At 36.6% G+C, this 23521-nt stretch overlaps 1 long non-coding RNA gene across 3 annotated transcripts in view; it reads right to left on the reverse strand.

The window, feature by feature from the left end:
* The window catches only part of LOC140623015 (uncharacterized), a 402108-nt gene that overhangs the window by 133320 nt on the left and 245267 nt on the right, over positions 1–23521 (reverse strand). The gene's annotated exons all lie outside the window — the stretch shown is intronic.

The raw sequence follows: 23521 nt of genomic DNA on the forward strand, positions 1-23521 counted from the left end.
CTCATCATTATTTCCTGGAAAGGCCCCTTGAGACCTTGAGCATAAAAGAGCCCATTTCCAACCAGAGGATCCTCTCTGGTCTGTGCTATGCCCACAGGGATGTCGCAGCAGTTGCAATATCAAGACGCTACTGACACAGGTCTGAGATGACTTTGATAACAGCAGTAACAAAAAAAGCCCTCAGCTGTCTCTAGGAATGCAAGCAGCCACCTCACCTCACTAGCACAATTATGGGGCTCACCTGAGCTCCCCACGTGCAACAACACTGAGGGCTCTACTCCCACCTCCCTGCTTTCTGTGTTCTGGACACCCTAAATTGCTTTGTCTGAGAATTAGCAAGCTGCTCCAGATAAACATTGTTCTCTAGGGTTGGTTACTTTTAACATAAGCCACCAAAAATCTGTCTGAATGGTACTCCAGGCAAGTAACTCAGTATAATGCTTTAAAAAAAATTTTTTTTTTTTTGGCTTAGCAACAGTACATGTACTTGTGAAGCAACTGTGAATATTCAAATACTGTAATTGGAGATGATTTACATTGTTTTGAATTAACTAAAATTCCATTGTTAAGCACAAATACTGCTCCACTAAATCATCATGCTTTTAATAGGTCCACGTGAGCAGGTTACCGAGCGCATTAGGATTTATAACGCTCCTGGGGAGCTGACCACTGTATTATGCTTCCTGCTGCTAGGTAATATGCATGACACATTTCTGGACACTAATTCATTTATTTAATAGTAACAGTATGCAAAAACAGAGTTCAAAATGAGGCTGACAAAGGAGGTATAAAAGTTTTATTAATCCATAGCTAATCAAAGGCCAGTGGAAGGCATATAATGGTGGCATTTACAGACCATATCGAATGTGAATAAATTAACTTTTTGTTTCCTAAAATCTTACTAATAGGATGTATTCGACTTGAAACATTTATACTTTTAATTACAAAGGAAGGCAATTTGGAGCAGGTTTCCAGCTGTACTTTCCTTAAAAGCTACAACTTCACATCAAGGATCAACACAAATCCTGTCATCAGCTGTTGTGTCAAATATGATCAATTACAACACAGGCTGCTTCATACTAAAAACTGCACTGTTGTTTATTTTATTGCTGCTTTAATTGCATGCTGTCAATCATTAGAAAATGATTTTCTCTGAAAAATGAAGAGTATCTACTTGGTTTTTCTCCCATCGCTCTGATCACTACACAAAGCATATAAGCAGGTGGCATACTGCCTCTTGGAGAAAACCTTTTTTGCAGTTTGATGGCTCAGTTTTGCAACAAATCAGAGCAAGGCAAGAAAGAGATTTTGAAGTACAAGCAAAGGAGAACATCAGGGAAGACCAAGAAACAACTCAAGTGTGTGGGAGAATCATTTCCTTGACTTATCCCAGTAGCATATTTGGGAGAATATTTGCTCATCACTTCTAAATAGAAACAAAAAAATAAAGACGCCTAAAAGATAATCCTTTATCCATTCTAGAATTCTACCCACATTCTATTGCTCAGATTATTTTGTAGCAATCACTAGTTCTTACATAATAACCTTATATGAGTATTGTTTTCATACTGAAGGTAAGAAAGAGATCATAGAACTATCCATGGCCCAAGGTTCCTGAATGTATTTTGCAGAGCATAAGCTCAAGAGCTTCTGGTTATTAGGAGGGCTTATATTAAAGAAGGGTTCCATGGTCAAATGAGTTTGGGGTATGCTGGATTAAATAAAGCTGTGTAAACATGTATCTTCACTTTAGGTTTTCTCACAGCCTTTAATACACTAAGGGACACTGTAAAAATCCAAAAGGAGGATATGGTTTGAAGTGTTTCCCAAATCTATTTGATTGTGGAATTTTTACTGGGAAGGAAAAGGAGACACCAATCTAAAATTGAAGGCTTATGATTCACACTGATAATTAGGACATATACCACTGGATCTTAAATCTTTCCTGGAGGGTTTCCAAATTCTGTCCTCATCACCTCTTTCTCTCTTTCTGCTATGTATCAAGAGAAGCCCACCCCCCTCTCCACTTCAGGAACTTTACAGTCAGCATCAAAATGCATACTCATCTACCTTAGCGCACACACATACAATCTTCTATCACCAGTATCTTAACTTCTAACCCAGGAATTCCTGTAAATACCTATTAGTCAACTTGGGAGAAGTAACAATTTTTAATACAGTACTGAAGATGTACATTATGTTTTATTTTATACACGGGGATACTCTCAGAGCAATAGGCCTGAAAGGGTGTGTAAATATTTCATGGTCATTGTAAAGGTTACAACAATCTCTATCACTCTTTAATCAGGCACTCATGGGTATCAGACAAAAAATAAATAGTCTGTGCCACCCCTAAGATTACTGTATTTTGTATTTTGGCACCAGGATATGACTCATTAAAAAAAGCATTGGGATGTTACTAAAACACTAATAGTTAGTTAAGCAAGCTTAATAAGGTCACAGAAGATGAGACAATATTAGGACACCAATTGTATTTCTCCACACTAATGATGAACAACTGGAAATATTTTAAAACAGTACTATTCACAGTAGCATTAAAAAGTGGAGATAGGGCAGCCCAGGTGGCTCAGTGGTTTAGCGCTGCCTTTAGCCCTGGGTCTGATCCTGGAGACCCGGAATCAAGTCCCACGTTGGGCTCCTACATGGAGCCTGCTTCTCCCTCTGCCTGTGTCTCTGCCTGTCTCTCTCTCTCTCTCTCTCTCTGTGTGTCTCTCATGAATGAATAAATAAATAAATCTTTAAAAAAAGTGGAGATAAATCTAACAAAATAAGTACAAGACCTGCAAGCCAGGAAGTACCAAATGTCAACAGGAGAGGTGATAAAAAGGCCAAAATAAAGAAAAAGTTGTATTATGTTCATAAAATGCAAGATTAAGATCTTAATTCTCCCCAAATTGATCTTTATGATCATCAAAATCCCAGTCAAAACATCAACAAGTATTTTGCTAGATATCAACAAGCTGATACCAAAATTTATATGGAAAAGCAGAGGATCTAGAATGGCCAAAATGATTTTGAAAAGAAAAATAAAATTGGAAGACATTCACTAATTGATCTCAAGACTTACTCCAAAGCTACAAGAATCAAGTCAGTGTAGTACTGACATAAGGATAGACATGTAGATGAATGGAAAATCCTGAAATCAGCTCATAGAGATATGGTCAATTGATAATCAACAGAGGTGCTAAGGTAATGCAATAGAGAAAGTCTTTTCAATAATGGTGCTGGGATGATTAGATGTAATTAGGTGTCAAAAAGCGAACCTTGATCTTTTTTCTTACTATGTATAAAAATTAACTTGAGATGGGTCACCTGGTCGGCTCAGTTGGTTAAGCATCTGCCTAAGGGTTCTGGGATCAAGCAAAGCAGGGAGCCTGCTTCTCCCCTCCCTCTGCTGTTACTCCTGCTTGTGATCTCTCTCTTTCCCTCTCAAATAAATAAATAAAATCTTTAAAAAATTAACTTGAGATGAATCATAGACATACATGTGAAACCTAAAACTACAGAACTTCTAGAAGAAATATATGACCTTAGGTTAGGTAAACATTTCTTAGGACACAAAAAGCGCAAATCATAAGAAAAAAAAATCAGTAAACTAGATGATCAATATTAAAAACATTTGTTCTCCTAAACAGTTATGAAAATGAAATGGTAAGCTACAGACTAAGAAAAATATTTGCAAAAGAAATACCTGATAAGGGATTTGTATTCAGAATATATACAGAACTCTTGTAAATCAATAATAATAAAATAAACGAATCAACTTTTTAGATGGGCAAAAATGTGGACAGATACCTCACCAAAATATGATGGCAAATAAACACAGAAGTCATTAGAAAATACATATTTAAAGCACAATGAGGTGCCACTACATGCATACCAGAATGGCTGAGCATTAACAAGTCTGAAAACATGAGGGGTTGCTGAGATGGAGCAGCTCTAACTCTATTACATTACTGTTTGGAATGCAAAATGGTACAGTCACTTTGGAAATCAGTTGGAGGTTTCCTATAAAGAAACCATGACCAAGCAACTCAGCAATCCCATTCCCAGGTATTTACCTAAGAGAAATGCAAACATATGCCCACACAAAAAACCGTATGTTAATGTTTATAGCAGTTTTATACATAATTTCCACAAAGTGAAACGCCTCAAATTTCTTTTAAAAAGGTCAACGGATAAATAAATTATGGTACATCAATACAAGAGAATGGTATTCAGCCCTGAAGAGGTGCTGATGGATGCGACAACATGAACAAATCTCAGAAGTACTCTCACTGAAAGGTACCAGACACAAAATAGTTCATACTGTATGATTCTGTTTATATAATCATCTTGAAAAGGCAAAACTATAGGTACAGAAATCAGATCAGTGATTTCCAGAGACTGTGAGTTATGAAAGAGGATTGACCAGAAAGGGGTACAGGGTAAAGTTTAGAGATGACAGAAATATTCTGTATCTTGATTTTGATGGTAATAGGACTAAGACATTTATGAAAACTCACTGAGTTTTTTAAATTAAGTGTATGAAAACTCAAAGAGTAGATTCTTCTATATGTAAGTTGTACCTCAATAAAACTGATTTTTAAAATAGATCACAGGACACCTGGATGGCTCAGCAGTTAAGCATCTGCTTTTGACTTGGGTCATGATCCTGGGATTGAGTCCCATATCAGGCTCCCTGTGGGGAGCCTGCTTTTCCCTCTGCCTATGTCTCTGTCTCTCTCTCTGTGTCTCTCATGAATAAATAAAGTCTTAAAAAAATAAAATAGGTCATAGATTCACACCTGCTTTGGCTTATCTTACATTTTATCTAATATATCCAAATTATCGTTCTACAACTTAGTAGTATTAAGCATTTTATATACAACTTTAATTTTAATGTGGAGGATTCACGTTGGTGGATTCTTAGAGATTCAAAATTGTTTGACATATGGTCACAACCACAGTGCAATTTCCCCACACAAGTGGTAAAACACATTGGTGTTATTATGAGAATTCTTAATTGAAGGAAGTGGCCAACGAAAAACCACAAAGAAACGGAAAGTGCCAGATGTTGTGGTTCTGCCTACCAGGTCTGAAACTTCTCAGTCCTGGCCCCGATCTGGGGAACTCTGAGCATCTAGGCTAGACTAGCAGATAGAAAGCCCTTCCCAATCAGGGACATAAAAGATAGCACTTTGTAGTTCCCAACTTACATACTGGTTACCTGTTTCAATAAATGTTCTCCCACCAGTTCATTTACTGCCTCTGGCATCATCCCCATGTCCTTTGCTTTTTTCTCATGCTGGCATGTTCATCTAAAAAGCCAACATTTCCAGAAGTATATAATTATAAGAAAATATTATGAGCAATTCTATGCAAGTAGTTAAAAACCAGGAGGAAATGGATATTTTCCAGAAAAATATGAATGACTAAAATTGATCTATATTACTAAGTGTCATAGAATTGTCACTTATAAAATGGCACATTACTAAAAGTAATTGAATTTTGTGACATGTAAATTATACCTCAATAAAACTGTTTTTAAAAAGTTTGTAAAAGAAATTGATCTACAAAAAAGGACAAAACTTGAACAGACTAGTTATCACAGAAGACGCTGTAAAAATGATTGAAGATCTATCATTTTTAAAGAACCAGAACTAAAGAGTTTCACAGCTGAGTTCTGTCTCACCTTTAAAAAACAGATAATTCCTTTATAATTCAAAATATTACAGGCCGTAATAAAAAGTTGGAAAGTGCCTCAATTCATTTTATGATTCCGACACAACCTTAATACCAAGACCTGATAAAAAATGGTATAAAAAATAGGAAACAATAGCCTTTAGAAATTTCTATGCAAAATTTTAAATTGAGTATTAGCAAAGAGAAGCAAGCAGTTTATCAAAATAACTCTGGTCTATGACCAAGTAAGGCTGGCTTCAGAAATGCAAAGATAATTCAGAATCAAGAAGTTTTTCAACATAATTCATGGTATCAACAAATTAAAGGAGAAACATTACATGATCATATCATTAGATGCTAAAAAGCCTTTTTTTTTTTTTTCTGAAATAGTTGCATTCATCAGATATGGTCCATTTGGGCTCAGGAAGCCTTCCCTCTCTGGGAATGAGTCACTCTGTCTGTCAGGTAATGCTAACCTGGGGAGGTTGGAAGTTTTCATCTCTGTCTGTCAGATCTTATGGCTTCAGGAGATGGGGCATTTGTTCTTCCTCACTTTTCAGGGAAAGCCTCTCAAAGTGACACCTGTGGGAAACACTGCTGTGAGTGGTGTGGCCCATACCTGTGGAAGACTCCAGTATAAGAATTATACTATCATAAAGAGGAGGACAAAGCTGGAGTGAAATGGAGGAAAACCGAGCCAGGGTCCAGACACCAACACAAGTCCGTTTGTGTGTTTTTGCCCAGCTCCTCAGCCTTTCTAGGCCTCGGTCTGCTCCTTCGAGAAAGGAAGAGCTACTCTATGCCTTAGTTAGGTTCCAGTCTACTCCATAGTTAACATTTCTTCTGCTTGACCAACTTCTTTTAAAGAGACACAGGGCAGCATTAACTGCACATTGACATAGTGGAATATCAACCTTTGACATGAAGGTAGGAATTCCTCCCTGATATTTCGATTATGTCTTATGGTTGATGTTTTTCTCCCATAAGAAGTCACCTGCGGGCTTTTAGAAATTAATGGAAGGGGTGCCTGGCTGGCTCAGTGAGTAGAGTGGGACCCTTGTTCTCAGGGGTGATGCATTCAAGCCCCACGTTGGGGACAGAGATTACTTAAAAATAAAATCTTTAGAAAAAATTAATAGTAAACAGCATTCAACAGGGAAAGTTTTATTTTATACACAATTTTAAGGTAGCATTTACCAAATAGGAGAAGAGATATAACAGGTTTTTAAAAAATGGATTGTAGAGTCAAATATGACTTTCCAGGTTTTAAATAGAACACATTTCTCAATTGATGGAGCTAAACTTTAATTTCTAATGAGCACAGCAAGCTCCAAAAAGGGGTATCATATGTCCCAAACATGATTAACCTCAGCTAGCTTACCTCCCTTCCTCTCTCCTTTCCCTTCTCTCTTCCCTCCCTCCTTCCTTCCTTTTTCTTCTTCTTCTTTTTTTAAGATTTCATTTATTTATTTGACAGAGATAGCATGAGTGGGGACAGAGGGAGATGGAGAAGCAGACTCCCTACTGAGCAGGGAGCCCAATGTGGGGTTTGATGTGGGGCTTAATTCTAGGACTCTGGGATCATGACCTGAGCCAAAGGCAGATGCGTAACTTGCTGAGCCACCCAGGCACCCTCCTTCCTTCTTTCATTCCTTCCTTCTTAGCAGAGTCTCAAAGGACTAGCATTTTTCAGAAGGGCTCTGGAAAACACTAAATGCACAAGGTGGAAACTTATGCAAAATTAGAAATAAAAATAAAAGTAGTTTTGCTCTGAGTTATCTAGACTCTGTGTTTGCCTTTTGGAGGCTGTTTAAGTCTTTACAATTTTTTTTCTCACAGTGAAGTGAGAAGTCCTGTTTTCCAAAGACAGGTGTTTCTTCTACCTCAAGAGGTTAAGTCTGAAATGAGAGATGGGAGTTGGCAGCTCAGAAGAGCACAGAGGGCAACTACTGCCTTGGATTTGCTCACCATTTCTGGATGAGAGCAGTGAGCATGGAGAGACAAAGTCATCACGGCCCTAAATCCCCAATCATGCAGGCCTCCACTCCAAAAACCACTGGGGCAGCTGGCCCTGCAAGAGCCTAAAGGTTAAGCACATACCATTGACCTTAGAGAAATGAGTTCTCACATTAAATACGATGTGTTCTCTGGCTTTGCCTGATTACACTGAAAAGTGCACTGGGAGCATTATTTAAGGCTTTGATGTTCCACCTGCATTTATATGACACAAAATCAATATCTTTACACTCCTGTTGTTCGCCTGTATTATGTTCAACTACTGAGTGGCTTTTAAGACACCAATCAGGTTTAACATCTTGTGTGTTACATAAGCAAGTGTGTGAACGAGAAAAATACTTCTCTATGTTTTCTTTCCCTCTAGGTTGTCAGGACAAGAAACATGAAACAGCTTATTTGGAGTATGTTGATATACATATACACAATTTATAATCTTGATAACAGAAAAATGTTTTCTCCTTTAAAAGATTCTTGACGATGGTGCTTTTAGAGAACACTGAAGGAATGGATTATTCAATAAATAGCATGGACTGGCTTTCCATTTGGGAGAAAATATTAGATCTCAAGATAGACACATATAAATATAGATTCCCGGATGGTTTAACTTTTTAAACACAGAAAGTACAGGCATTTTACAAATACTAGGAAAATGTTTAAAAATTTTAATAAAGTCATAAAGGAAAGGAGTAATGTATTTGACTATGTAAAATTTATAAATAGCAAAAAATAATGCAAATAAAGTTAACTTCACCTAACCTTTATTCAATACTATGTGACAAAAACTAAGAGGTATGTATAATAAAGGGATTTATGATAAGGAATTGGCACAAGTTATTATGTAAGCTGAAGACCCAGGAGAACTGATGTATAGTACCAGTCCTGGTCTGAAGGCCTGAGAACCAGGAGAGTCAATGATGGAAGTTTCAGTCCAAAGGCCACAGAGATGCAAGAAGAGCTGCTATTTCAGCCCAGGTCTGAGAGCCAGAAAAGACCAAGATGCCAGCTCAACAGTAAGGCAGGGAGGTCTTATTCAAACTTTCTGTTCTATTTAAGTCTTCAATTAATTGGATGAGGCCCACCCACAGTAGGGAAGGCAATCAGCTTTACTCAGCCTGTCCATTCAAATTTAATCTCACCTAGAAATACTCTCACAGACACACCCAGAATAATAATATTTGACCAAATGTCTGGGCATTGTATGGCCCAGTCAAGTTGACACACAAAACTAACCATCATGCAGATACTGTCTCCTATAGTATGTGGGGAAACTAAGGCTTAAATTGTTTGGAAACTAAGGCTTAAATTGTTTCACCAGAATCCCACAGCTAGGATGGTAGAGGCAAACCTTGTTGCCAGCTCTATCTAAAGTCACAAGGGAATCAACAAACTGGGGGAAATGTGTGCAAAATACAAGACAAAATAAAAATATCAATAGCAATAACAGTCTTTTATAAATCAATAAAAATTATAAGTACCTCTATATTAGAATTGGAAAACAAAACATTTAGACAAAACAAATAATGAAAGAGGAAATGGCTATTAAATAAGTATGCTCAATCTCATTAATGATAAAAGAAATGCAAAACAAAACAAAAAGTATCATTATAGATAACACATCTGTATCTGATACCACATCAGATTTGAAGATTATATAGAATGATCATATCAAATGTAAACTCTTCCTCTCACGTTAGGTGCTTTAGAATGATTTTTGTACCGAAGTATTCCTCTCAGGCAAAGTTTGAGAATGCTTTGACTTCTATTCAAATGTCCCCCCCCACATCTGTTTTCTTATTATTGTCTATTACAGGCCCTCAATCTCTTATCTACAATTCTAAAAAAATTTTTAAAAAGCTTTGAACAGTTTTGTAATACTTTAGTAGCAAAACTTTATCTGATTAGAGTTTAGTTAATGGGAAAACCTGAGTTGAACTGCTAAGATACTCTGAAAGATTCTATTTATCACAGAGTAAACGATTCATGTTTTGCTGTAGAAATAATTATGCCCTTGATTATAAGGCATTGCCCATTCTTCAAGGATTTTTTAGGTAATAAATATATACAATAAATTATCATTTAAAATAGAAAATTCTCAATTCCTAAATACAATGGACCTCATAGGTTTTAGAAAAGAGTAGTGAGTCTTTATTTTAGTTTTGTATAAAAAGATGTCTTTTAAAAATTTTACTGGGTGGCTCAGTTAGTAAATTTTACTGGGTGGCTCTGTCAGTTAAGCATCTGATTTTGGCTTCATGACCTCAGGGTCCTGGGATAGAGCCCTGTGTCAGGCTCTGCACTCGGCAGGGAGTCTGCTTCTGCCTTTCCATCTCCCTTCCCACTTGCTTTCCCTCTCTCTCAAATAAATATATAAAATCTTTAAAAAGATAAAAATAAAAATTTTACTCTTAATATTTACCTTCCCAACATATTTAAACAAGCCTCAAACTGATAAGAGGATCTACCAAAAATCCTACTACTACCATCATACTTAAACTTAATCAGAGAATTCAAGAATGTGTATTCTCACCACTCTGTTCAATATTGTACTAGCAGATTCTCCTCTGTTCAATCATTGAGATGATGATGGCCATGGCTAACACTTTCATTTGAGTCTTGTGAGAGACTTTGAGCTGGAGGAGTCTAGTCAAACCACATCCAGACTCTTGGCCTACAAAAACTGTAAGATAATGGATATCATTTTGTTAAGCCATTTAAGTCTGGGTCTAATTTGTTATGCGGCATTAGTCACACAGTACTAGAACTAAAAATAGTTATTAAAACAGCTGAGTTTTTCAAGTTCATAGGGTAAAAGGTCAATATGGGAAAAATGGTTACTTCCTTACCCTAGCTGTAAACAATTGGAAATTGAAAAAATTTTAAATATGCCATTTACTTTGGCATGAAAAAAATCCATTAAACACAAAAGAGGGCAGCTCGGGTGGCTCAGTGGTTTAGTGCCGCCTTTAGCCAAGGGCCTGACCCTGGAGACCTGGGATCAAGTCCCACATCAGGCTCCCTGCATGGAGCCTGCTTCTTCCTCTGCCTGTGTCTCTGCCTTTCTCTCCCTCTCTCTGTATCTCTCATGAATGAATAAATAAATAAAATCTTTTTAAAAAAACCACAAAGGTAAATTTAGCAAAATACATGCAAGACTTGTTTATTGAAAACTATAAAATATTTCTAATAGAAATTAAAGAAGCCCTAAAGAAAAGGAGAGACATATTATGTTCATGAATAGGAAGGCCCACTATTGATAAGATATTAATCATCCCCAAGTTGACCTATGGAGTTAATGCAATTTCAACCTAAATCTGAGCAGGCAATTTTGTATAGACTGACAACTTATTCTAAAATTTCTATTGAAATTCAAAGGACCTAAAATAGCCAAAACAATTCTGAAGAAAAAAAAGATGAAAGTTAAAGATTTACACTACTTGATTTCGAAACTTATTAGAAAAATACATTAATTGGGATCCCTGGGTGGCGCAGCGGTTTGGCTCCTGCCTTTGGCCCAGGGCGCGATCCTGGTAGACCCGGGATCGAGTCCCACATCGGGCTCCCGGTGCATGGAGCCTGCTTCTCCCTCTGCCTGTGTCTCTGCGCCTCTCTCTCTCTGTGACTTTCATAAATAAATAAAAATTAAAAAAAAATACATTAATTAAAATAGTGTGGGGAGGAGGGTGGAAAATGGGCTAGATCTGTGATGGGAATTAAGATGGGCACTTGTGATGAGCACTGGGTGTTATACGTAAGTGATGATCATTAAATTCCACACCTGAAACCAATTTTACCATTTATGTTAACTAACTAGAATTTAAATTTTTAAAAATTTCTATCTAGTTAAAGAAATAAAGAACAAAATAGTATGGCACTTCCACAAAGATGGTTATATAGCTGAAGAGAGTTTATAGATAAACCTAGATATATGAGATAAGCTGATTTTCAACGAAGATGTCAACGTGGAAAAGACAGTCTCATCAAAAAACAGAGCTGGAACAACTGGATATCTACGTGAAAAATAAAATTCTGAACCTGAATCCTAATCCCAAACCATATGCTATACACATCTAGTAAAGAAATTCACTCCAAGGATGCCTTGGTGCCTCAGTGGTTGAGCATCTGCCGTTGGCTCAGGTCATGATCCCTGGAGTCCCGGAATCGAGTCCCAGGATTGAGTCCCATATCTGACTCAGGGCAAGGAGCCTGCCTATCCCTCTGCCTATGTCTCTATCTCTTCCTGTGTGTTTCTCATGAATAAATAAAATCTTGAAAAAACAACTAATAGATGGCTACACAAAATGTTTTAAAAAAAGAAAGAAATTCACTCCAGAATATATAAAGAGATCCCTACAATTCAACAATAAAAATATAAATAACCCAATTTTAAAAATGGTCAAAAGATTAGAAAAGACAGGGATCCCTGGGTGGCGCAGCGGTTTAGCGCCTGCCTTTGGCCCAGAGTGCGATCCTGGAGACGCGGGATCGAATCCCACCTCGGGCTCCCGGTGCATGGAGCCTGCTTCTCCCTCTGCCTGTGTCTCTGCCTCTCTCTCTCTTTGTGTGACTATCATAAATAAATAAAAATTAAAAAAAAAAAGATTTGAAAAGACATTTCACCAAAGAAGATATGTAAAGTTATTAAACCCACCTAAATATGATCAAGATTATTATTCATTAGGGAAATGCAAATTAAAACCACAAGATATACCATATGGTTGTTCCAAATTAAAGAGACTAACTACACTATAGTGTTGGTAAGGACATAGTACAACTAGAATTCTTATACATTGCTAATGGAAATTAACATGTACAGCTACATCAGAAAAGTGTTTGGCATTTTCTTTTGAAGTTAAACATGCATTTATCATATAATCCCACAATCCTACTTCTAGGTATTTATCCAAAGGAAATAAAAACATATGTCCACACAAAGATTTGTACACAAATATTCATAATTGCTTCATTCATGAAAGCCAAAAATTTGTAAGCATCCCAAATGTCCATCAGTAGGAAAATGGACTACCAATTTGTGGTATATCTATTGAATGGACTACTACTCAGAAATAAAATACAACTACTGTTACATACAATAAAATGCATGAGTCTCAAAGCATTTTGCTGAAAGAAAATATACTATACATACTATATGATTCTATTTATGTAAAATAGAAAAGCTAAACTATATAGAAAACAGACCAGCAGTTGCCAGGTGTCAAGATTGGAGGAGGAAGAAAACAGAACAAATGAGAAAGGGAATTTTTGTGGTTCTGAAAATGCTTAATATTCTTATTTTTGTTATGACTGAGCAGGTGAATATATTTGTCAAAACAAAGCTGTATACTTATTTTTATGCAAATTAATCCTTAATAAAGTTGATTTTAAAAATAAACATCTAGAGAAAAAAATGGATCCAGGATTAAACAGTGTATTGAACATAGATTAACAGAGGATTAGTGTACTAGAATACAGATCAGTGGGAATTACTCAGAATGCAAATAGGGACAAGGAGATATACAGTATTAATAGAATTAAAGAGAAATGAAAAATGAAAAGAAGAAATCTGATACATGTCTAAACAATGTTGCAAAAGGAAAAATTAGAATGGAAAAAACATAATAGAGAAAATGGCTGAGAATTTCACAGAATGGATGAAAGATATAAATCTATAGGTACAAGAAGCATAGCTATTACCAAACAATGAATAATATTAAATTAATCCTGGACACATTGTGGTGAAACTACCAAGTACTGAAGACAAAAAGTAAATCTTATAAGCAGCAACAGAGAAAGGACAGAGCATCTCCACAGAATAACAATTAGATAAAGAGCAACAGGGGAAGCCAGGAGATGGTGAATTATTATCTCTTCAAAGAACTGAGCAAAAAATAAATATCAGTCTGCAATCATGCACCCAGCAAAGCTATATTTCTAAGTTTTAAAACTATTATAAGAATGAGAACAAACTAAGCATATTTTCTGATTTTAAACAAAAAGAGAAATGGAGAGAGCTCATCATCAACAACCTTTTGCTGAAAGGAAGTTCTGAAAGATTTTCTTTAGAAAGAAGGTAAATAATGTCAGAAGAAAAGTCTGACATGTAAAGAAGGAAAAATGATGAAAGAAATTGATAAACTGTATAATCATTTATCTGTATAAAAATAATAATTTCTAATGCATTTTAAAAAGCATCCATACTTCTGACAACAATATTACGTCAGTTGAAAGGGGGTAATTGGATCAAAGTATTCTTGTATTATTCTGGATGTACAACAGTTTATCTATTCACCTACTAAAGGACATCTTTGCTTCTAATTTTTGACAATTATGAATAAAGTAGTTATAAACATCTGTGTGCAGGTTTTTGTGTGGACATGTTTTCAATACTTTTGTGTAAATACCAAGGAGTATAATTGCTAGATTGTATGGTAAAGGTATGTTTAGTTTTTTTTTTTTAAAAAAAAAAGAATGTCAGGGCAGCCCCAGTGGCTCAGTGGTTTAGCACCATCTTCAGTCCAGGGTGTGATCCTGGAGACCCAGGATTGAGTCCCGTGTCGGGCTTCCTGCATGGAGCCTGTTTCTCTCTCTGCTTCTCTCTCTCTCTCTCTCTGTCTCTCTCTGTGTGTGTCTCATGAATAAATAAATAAACTCTTTTAAAAAAAGAGAAAAACAAAGAATGTCAAACTGTCTTCTGCACTGGCTATACCATTTTGCATTCCCACCAGCAATGAATGAGAGTTCCTGTTGTTCTGCATCCTCACCTTCAATTGATGCTGTCAGTGTTCTGGGTTTTGGCCATTCTAATAAATATGTATCTTCTTTGATGAGAGCTTATAAGGTCTTGGTCCATATTCACTTGGTTGTTTGCCTTTAACAGACCAGTCTTTTGAAAATATTTTCTCCAAGTCTGTGGCTTATATTTTTATTCTCTTGAAATTGTTTTTCACAGAGCAATTCTTTCTTTCATGGATCATGTCCTTGGTGTTGTATTGAAAAAGTCATCACCAAATTCAAAAGTCATCTAGGTTGTTTCTCATGGTATCTTCTAGGAGTTTAAATTTTTTGCATTTTGCATTTGGCTCTGTGATCCATTTTGACTTAATTTTTGTGGATAGTGGGAAGTCTGTGTCTAGATATTTTATTTTTTGCATGTGGAAGTCTAGTTATTCCAGCACCATTTGTTGAAAAAATTATCTTTTCTCCATTGTATTGTCCTTGCTCCTTCATCAAATATCAATTGACCACATTCATGGGTCTGTGGGTGTGCTCTCTCTTCCATTCCATTTGTCTATTTGTCTATTCTTTCAACAGCACCACAATGCCTTAATTAGAGTAGCTTTATAGTAAGCCTTGAAGTAGGGTACGCCAGTCCTCTAAATGCTCTTCTCCTTAAATATGGTGTTGCTTATTCTGAGTCTTTTGCCTCTCCACATAAACTTTAGAAACAGTTTGTCAATATCCATAAAAATAACTTGCTGGTATTTTGATTGGGATTACATTGAATTTGTAAGTTAAGCTGGGAAGAACTGGCATCTTGACAGTGTTGAATCTTTCCAACCAAGAACATGTAATATCTCTCCATTTATAGGTTCATCTTTGATTTCATTCATCAGATTTTTTAAATTGTCTTCATCTAGATCTTATTTATATTTTGTTAGATTTATATCTAAATATATGTATTTGGGGTGCAAACATAAATAATAGAGTGCTTTTAATTTCAAATTCCACTTGTTCATTGCTGGTATAGAGGAATGAGATTGACTCTCTTTTTCTAGTTTTCTAAGGTGGAAGCCTAGGTGTTTGGATCTTTCTTCTTTTTTAATATATGCATTCAATGCTATAAATTTTCTTCTAATCATTGCTTTCACTGCATCCCACAAATTTTAACAAGTTTTTTTATATTTTCATTTAGTCCAAAATATTTTTTAAACTATCTCAAGATATTTTATCTTTTATTTCAAGCATAAGTGGCTCAGTTGGTTAAGCATCTGACTCCTGATCTCAGGGTTGTGAGCTCAAAGCATGGAGCTTACTTAAGAAAAAAAATTATCTCAAGATAATTTGATCTTCTTTGGTCTATGTGTTAATTAGAAATATGTTGTTTAGTCTCTATGTATTTTGGATTTTTCCAGTTATTTTTGTTATTGATATGTAGTTTAATTCTATTACAGTCTGACAGCAAACATTGTATGATTTATATTCTTTTAAAATTTTTAAACTGTGTTTTATGGCTCAGAATGTGGTCTACCTTAGTGAATATTCCATGTGAGCTTGAAAAGACTATATATTCTGCTGTTGGTGGATGAAGTAGTCTACAGTTGTCAATTACATGTAGTTGATTGATGATGTTGTTGAGTTAATTATTTTCTGCCCGTTGGATCTGTCCATTTATGATAGAAGAGTGTTAAAGTATCAGCTACAATAGTGGATTCATCTATTTTTCCTTGCAGTTCTGTCAGTCTTTGCTCACATACATTGTTGTTCTGTTGTTAGATGAATGCACATTTAAAAGTTGTTATGTCTTCTTGGAGAAGTGACAGTTTGTAATGCCCCTTTGAAGTCTACTCTTTCTCAAATTAATGTAACTACTCCTGATTTCCTTGGAATAGTGTTAGCATGGTACATCTTTTTCTATCCTTTTAATCTATAAATGTCTAATATATGGTGGATTTTTTAATAGATAACAGATAGTTGGGTTTTGTTTTCTGATCATTCTGGCAATCTCTGTCTTTTAACTGGTACATTTAGACCATTGATATTCAAAGTGATTATTGATATAGTTGGAAATAGCTACCATATTTGTTACTGTTTTTTATTTGTTACCTTTGTTCGTTGTTTCTATTTTTGTCTTCCATGCTTTGCCTGCCTTTTGTGGCTTAAATTGAGCACTTTATACATGACTGCTTCTTTCTATCTTCTTTTTTCCTCCTTGGCCCTCCATTATTTTCTGACAAAATCCTATCCAACTTCCAAGGCCATTGCCAAAGCCACATACCTTGGAAAGGTAGGCAGAAATTCCAAGGTAGGCAGGTATTGTTTCTCCACACCCTGAACTCCCCCTGTACATGATTTCATTAGTCCCATGTTACTTGTCCTGATGAGTGTTACGACAGCTATTTATCATATACTCAATTCCCCAGCAGGCTTAAGGTTTCTTAAAAGCAGGACTGTGAGGTTTTGTTTTGTTTTTGTTTTTTTTTAATCTTTGCATCACCTTTGCAACATAGCTCAGAGCCAAGTACAGAGAAAATAAATATTTGTTCAACAAACTGAAGTACTAAATAGTGTGATACACATAAAAAGCCCCATTGCAGCTCAGAATGGAGAGATCAATGTGGTCTGAAGTAGCCATGGAAGGCTGAAAGGAGTGGGGGGTAGGTGGAAAGAGGTTAAGGTGAAGGGGTCCTTGTGGAAGAAGGAACAGCTCCAACATAGGCATGGAAACGTGATGGGCATTAAAGCAGCCTGTCCTCCCTCTTATCTCAAAGAGAATGGATTGGCAGAGAAAGTGCTCTTTACTGACTGGCCATTCTCAAGTGTCTTATCTCTGTAAGATATACCCTCTAGTTATATTATTACTTCAGTCCAACTGTGTATGAGGCAATGAAGTATGAAGTATGGAATAAAATGTTCTTCCCAAAAGACTGTTTTCTTTAGAGTCTGCCTGCAATATAAATGAAGTGATAATCTGTGCCAAACTTGGACTAACATATATTTATTCATTCTTTAATAAATTTGATTAAGAAATAATTATGGGCCAGAATTGTGCTAAGTGCCACAAATACAGCACTAGATAAAATGTGATTACTGGCTTTTGAAAGGCTCATAGTCTAGAGAAATTAGCTCTCAGAAAGTTGAAAATTGTCCATTTCAATGCATTCTTCTTGTGAGTAATCTTAGAGTCATCATATTTTGGAGTATTTGGACAACTACATTCACCTGAGGCTTACCATGTCTCTCCCAAGGGCAGAGCTTAGTGTAGTTAAGTGTGGGAGTCACAGAGAGGTTCTTATCATATGGCTTTATGATAGTGCAGAATAAATCCAACTTACCTTGCTACATACTTCAATGAAAGGAAACAGATTGATGCAGGAAAAAGAAAATAATTTTTAAAAGCACAGTTAAAACCCTCAGAGAGATTCAAACATCAGAGCCATAAAACTATTACAGGCTACTATTAAAAAGAAGTATCCAGAGTTCCTAGAAATTAAAAATTAGGAGAGCCAAAATAAAAAGTAATTCAAACAGAAGAGCTGAATATCAGAAGTGACAGGACTAAAGTTCAACATGTAAAGCTAGAAGATTAAGCTGATGAATTTTTGCAAAATACAGTGCAAAAATAACAAAAGGATAAAGAGTTTAAAGGAAAATTAAGAGTCATGGATGATAGTCTGAGATCCAAAATCTATCTAATAAGACTTGTAAAAGGAGATATGAGGGCAGCCCTGGTGGCCCAGCAGTTTAGGGCCACCTTCAGCCTGGGGTGTGGTCCTGGAGACCCGGAATTGAGTCCCACATTGGGCTCCCTATATGGAGCCTGCTTCTCCCTCTGCCTGTGTCTCTGCCTCTCTCTCTCTCTCTGTGTGTGTCTGTCATGAATAAATAAATAAAATCTTTTAAAAAATAAAATAAAAGGAGATATGAGAGAAGATGGAGAGAATTAAATAAATACTAAAGAGAAAATTTTCCTGAAACGAAGGAAGATTTAAGTGATTAGATAGAGAACACATGCTAAAAGCTTTATATAAATGCTGGAGGTGGGTGTACCCATAACATATAGACAAATATTGGGGAAATTTGTGACACTTGAGAATAAAAGGAAAACCTATAAAGCTTCTAGTATTTCGGGGGCAGGGGATGCAAGAAGATTACTTACTAAAGAATGGTAATTAAACTGACATTGGACTTCTAATATGAAACACATAATGCGAGAAAACAATGGGGAAAAAGTCTCTATCCTTAAAAGTCAGAGAAAAAAGAATTTTGAACTAAATTTCTATACCAATTGATAAACAATTCAACTAGACAGAAAAAATGCCCCCTAAAAATATCCATATCCTAATCCTGGAACCTATAACTATTTCCTTATATGGCAAAAAAGACTTCATTGATATGATTAAATTAAAGATCTTGAGATGAAGAAACTATCCTAGATTATACAGGTGGGACCTAAATGCAATCACATGTATCCTTAAAAGAGAAGCCAGAAGGAAATTTGACAGAAGAGGAGGCAATGGGGCTCTGAAGGGAAAGAATGGGTTGACGAAACCACCGCCACAAGCCAAGGAAAACAACATCCACGAGATGCTTAAGAGGCAATGAATAGATGCTTCCCTGGAGCTTCTGGAGGGAGCAATGCCAAGCTGATACCTTGATTTCAGTCCAGTGATACTGATTTCAGACTTTTGGCCTCTAGAACTGTGAGACAACAAGTTTCCGTTGTTTTAAGACACCAAGTTTGGGTTACTTTGTTAGAGCAGCTATAAGAGACTGATACAGTGAGTAGTACAATGAAAATTTTAAGTGCAGGACACACAAATGAGCTAAGATTACCAGAAAGACTAAGATAGTATTTCAAAGCCAAAGAAAGACATAAGCATCACAAGATTCAAAGTAACCTGATTCCAATATTAAATTATTAACATATATTAATAACCAGTAAAACTGGGGATAAATACAGATTTTAACCAACAGTATTTTTTTACTTGAGCATTTCCTATTTGAATCAGCCTCCTCTGTCCCAGTATTTTAAAGCTACGTAAGATCCATACTGGCACCTGGGACAGAATGATTCCAAAAACTCCTTTTTGCGGAACTCTTCACTGTCCCAGGCTTGGTGTTTAGTAAAGTCGTGCAGTAACCAAATATCACAACAGGAGTTAGGATCATAAATGTATTACCAGTATATTCAAACATCCTCTCTTCTGATACATTTGGAATTTTCCTTCTTTTATATAAATTCAATACAGCAGCAGCCTATACTATTGCTCTTTAAGTCACACACATATACTGGAACTCATAACAAATGCTCCTTTAGAAAAAGACATCATGGATTACATGGTAATGGGAAGTTAGCACAGGTGGCCCCACTGTGTATAAATACTGTAAGTCAACCAAATCATTTCATAGAATGTCACTGTACTTGTAATAGACTATTCTCCATCTTTACAAATACCTCTTTAATTAATTCATTCAGTGTATTAGAGGAGCCAGTATATAGTATATTTTGTAGGGAAAAAATGGCTCCTAGTCAGAGGAAACATTACCTGCTTGGAAAAAGAAGACTCTACACAACAACTGGAGAACTATGTTCAACAATACTTGCTGAGGTGCTAAGACTATTCTGGTGCTTCATTTCACTTCTTCCTGTTGAAATGAATGTAGCTAGAGTCCAAGGACTACATCCAACTTTTTTACAAATGTGAAGACTCCTTAACTGATTTTATTCATTTTTCAATTTGATGCCAATTTATTACTTTGCATAATGAAAAATATACCTGTCATGTATATTGACTAAGACATGATTAGGCTGCTCCCATTATTTTCTGCCCTATACTCCACTTTGAGACAGAATTATGTGGAAAGCCAAATGCTAACTGAAAGGTTGCTTGGGAGCATGGACTCAGTGCCAGGTGTTATGTGGATAATGTACAAGTTTAATGGTGTCAACTATGACAGTCTTTCCAAACTCTGTGTATGGTTCACCTGACCTGACACAATTCAAGAGAATCACCTTGTATGAATTAGCACCCATCATTCCAGCCTGAGTGGGTATATCTAAATTAGTAAAGCTTTGTCTTCTCAAGCTTTGCTACAGCTCTGCTCACAATGGATTAACATTCTAGGTAACACAGGTGCTTTTAGGAGCTGACGTAGGAGTCAACTATCTCATATAAAGCAATTTTAAACCACAGGCCTGGAAAAAAGCATATTTGCTAATAATGATACAAGCCGGAAACCATTTTTTCAAGAAGCCTTTCCATTTCAGGTCTAAGCTACCTCCACAGCTGCTTGTTGGCAGGGTGGTGTAGCCACACAGTGGAGAACAGTGCATGTTCTTTCAGAACATGGCATTATTTATTGACTATCTGCCTCACTCGCATCTGTGAGACGTGGAAACTCACCAATGGTTTATAAGACCATCAGTTTTAAACAACACCATCCATCACAAAATGGAAAGGAGTGATCAACATTCCCTCAACTGCAATGCATTATACAAGGGTCAGCAAGTGGGAGTCATGGTTGGCGACACAATTGCTGGCCTCAGGTAGCAAATCCATCCTTCCAGCTGTTCTGATCCATATGGGTTCAATGAACCACAGAGAGTGCAGCCTCTTTTCATTGGGAGTATCTGCTATAACTCTTCCATCCAAACCCCATAACAAAACAACTGTAAGGTAAGCTGATGACTATTTATCTAAACTTTATATGGTAGTCAAGTGCTGACAAAGAGGAAAACATGCACATCAATGAGCAGACAGATGCAATGAGGGAAATTAAGGTGTTCTTATCTTGAAGAAACCAAACATTTCAAATGTAGGAAAAAATTAAAATAATTTAGTCATTAAGTTAAAGCCAGATGGAAAGTCACTACTGCTATTTTCCCTGCTAAGCAAATTGTAGGGCTGTCCTTGATAATCCTAACACTCAATTTCTTACAACATAAAACTGTTAGGATAATATTCCACAATCATTCAGTTGTCAAAAACCAAGATTCTCACTTCAGTTTCTAGGGCCTCGAAATGAATTTCAAAATACAAGTAGTGCCTCTTCTTCTTGCATTTTGGCTGCCAATTTTACCTTTGCCCCAGAACGGCAAATTTTCACCCCAAGAATTTCCCATTGACATCTGACTTACATTCCACACAAAAACTTAAAAAAAAATAAATTGATGTATAAGACCTGATATGTTCCCTTAACATCTCTGATTTTCATTTTCTTCATCTATAAAATGGGATCACAATAACTGTCCTCCCTTTAACGCAGTGGTTCTCAACCAGGGGTGATTTCCACCTCCCAGAGTACATGCAGCAATATCTGGAGACATTTTTGGTGTCACAATTTGGGGGAGGTGATTGCTAATGGCATCTAGTAGGTAGAGGCTACTAAATATTCTCAATGCACAGGGAGCCCCCCTCAAAGAACTGTCCAGTCCAAAATGTCATTAGTGCCAAGGGTTAGAAACTCTGCCTTAATATAATGAGGTTATCATAGAGATCAAAGTAGGTGGTTAGTAAAATATTTTATTAATGGTAATAATAACAATAAATCTTAATTTGTAGCTTCTCCTTTTTCCACTAAATAAATTAAACTCTTATTGGTGCATCACAAAACTTGTGTAAAGGACCAATGATTGCCGAAGGAAAACACTGACACTGAGAAGTGTAAGCTGAGAATTTCAGTGATGCAGAGGCTACCCTAATCACATCACTAAAAACTCAGACATAGGCCTGGGTCACCAAGATTACAATGCTTTCTCTACACTGAGCTCGTGTGGCTCATCCCCTGGCTTTTGGTGTAAGATCAGCTGGGAGACTGATAGATGAACTTTGGAGCAAGGTCCACTGGGCAGGATTTACCGGTACTACTCTGGGCAAGCAGAATGGGCCAGCTGCTTGATACTGACTTGTCAGGGGCCCCATGAAGAGGTCTCATAGGATCAAACAATGTTTGTGGAGGGTCACTGGTAAAGTCTGACTGGGGTAGGAGTTAACTAGGTAAAGTAACTGTCAGGGAGGGACATATCAGCAGAAGACAAAGCACAAAACTGGCCTTATTCCTAAAGCATCTTCCTTTGGTAGTGGATCATACTGTGGTGGTTCATTGGTTCTCAAATTCATTTCTTGCCCTTCTCTGCTCTTCTTGGGGTATGTGGGGTAGTGTAGGCAGCTTTCCCTAGGCTCCAAATGCAGTGGGCATTTTACAGGGTTTCCTAATAAGAGATTAAAGGGCAGGAGCAAAGAAGAAGCTAGAGTATTTCTCCCTTCCTTCTTTGCCTCCAGTGTCTCTCTGGAAATGAGAGTATCACCTCCTTGGCAATGACTGCATCACCTCCTTGGTGTCAGCATCCATCAGATAGGGCCTCTGTGGTTTCAGGTTCTAACAGATGCCCCCAGACCCTGAGCTGTGGTAACTTCACTTCCTCCTTTTGGTTCTCCAGTCTAGGGGGTAACTTTTTGCTGCTGTAAACTTTTGGGTTGCCTCCCCTTCTTTTTTTCTTCTCAATTTCTCTGGCATCTGAGTAACCAATTCCTTATACTCAATTCTCTCTGACTTAGAGAATTTCCTTTCTCCTGGTTGGACCTTAAGTGATATTTTTCAGGGTAGAGAATAGGACACACCTAGAGCTCACACAGTTTTTTAAGTATAAGAAGAGCATGGCAAGAAAAGGATGCAGAGGCAGCTGACATTCACCAGCCCAACAAATAGCTCTCAAACACCCACTCTGTTGAAAATTGTGCTGGGTATAGGAATTTGGGATGAACAAAAATGTAGACCACTTATAACCACCAACAAATAATAATACAAATAACTATAAAATTATCATATACTAGTGAATTGCCCTACTTAGAATTTTTTTTTTTTAATTCAAGAATTCTGGTAACTCAAACCCAAGAAAATCATCACAACTTCTTCCATCGAGGTAAGAACTGAGCTGAGGTTCAGCCTAATAATATACTGGAGAGACAAGTTATAATTCTCCAGGTTTATAATTTCTAATATGAGTATCATTAAGCTGCTTTTCCAAACCCCAAAATAATAGCCAATCCAGTTACCTTCTGCTCCTCAGTGATGCTTGGGGAGTAATGTATTTTTAAAAAGA

Source organism: Canis lupus, chromosome 32 (assembly GCF_048164855.1).
Source record: "Canis lupus baileyi chromosome 32, mCanLup2.hap1, whole genome shotgun sequence".
Taxonomy (NCBI): domain Eukaryota; kingdom Metazoa; phylum Chordata; class Mammalia; order Carnivora; family Canidae; genus Canis; species Canis lupus.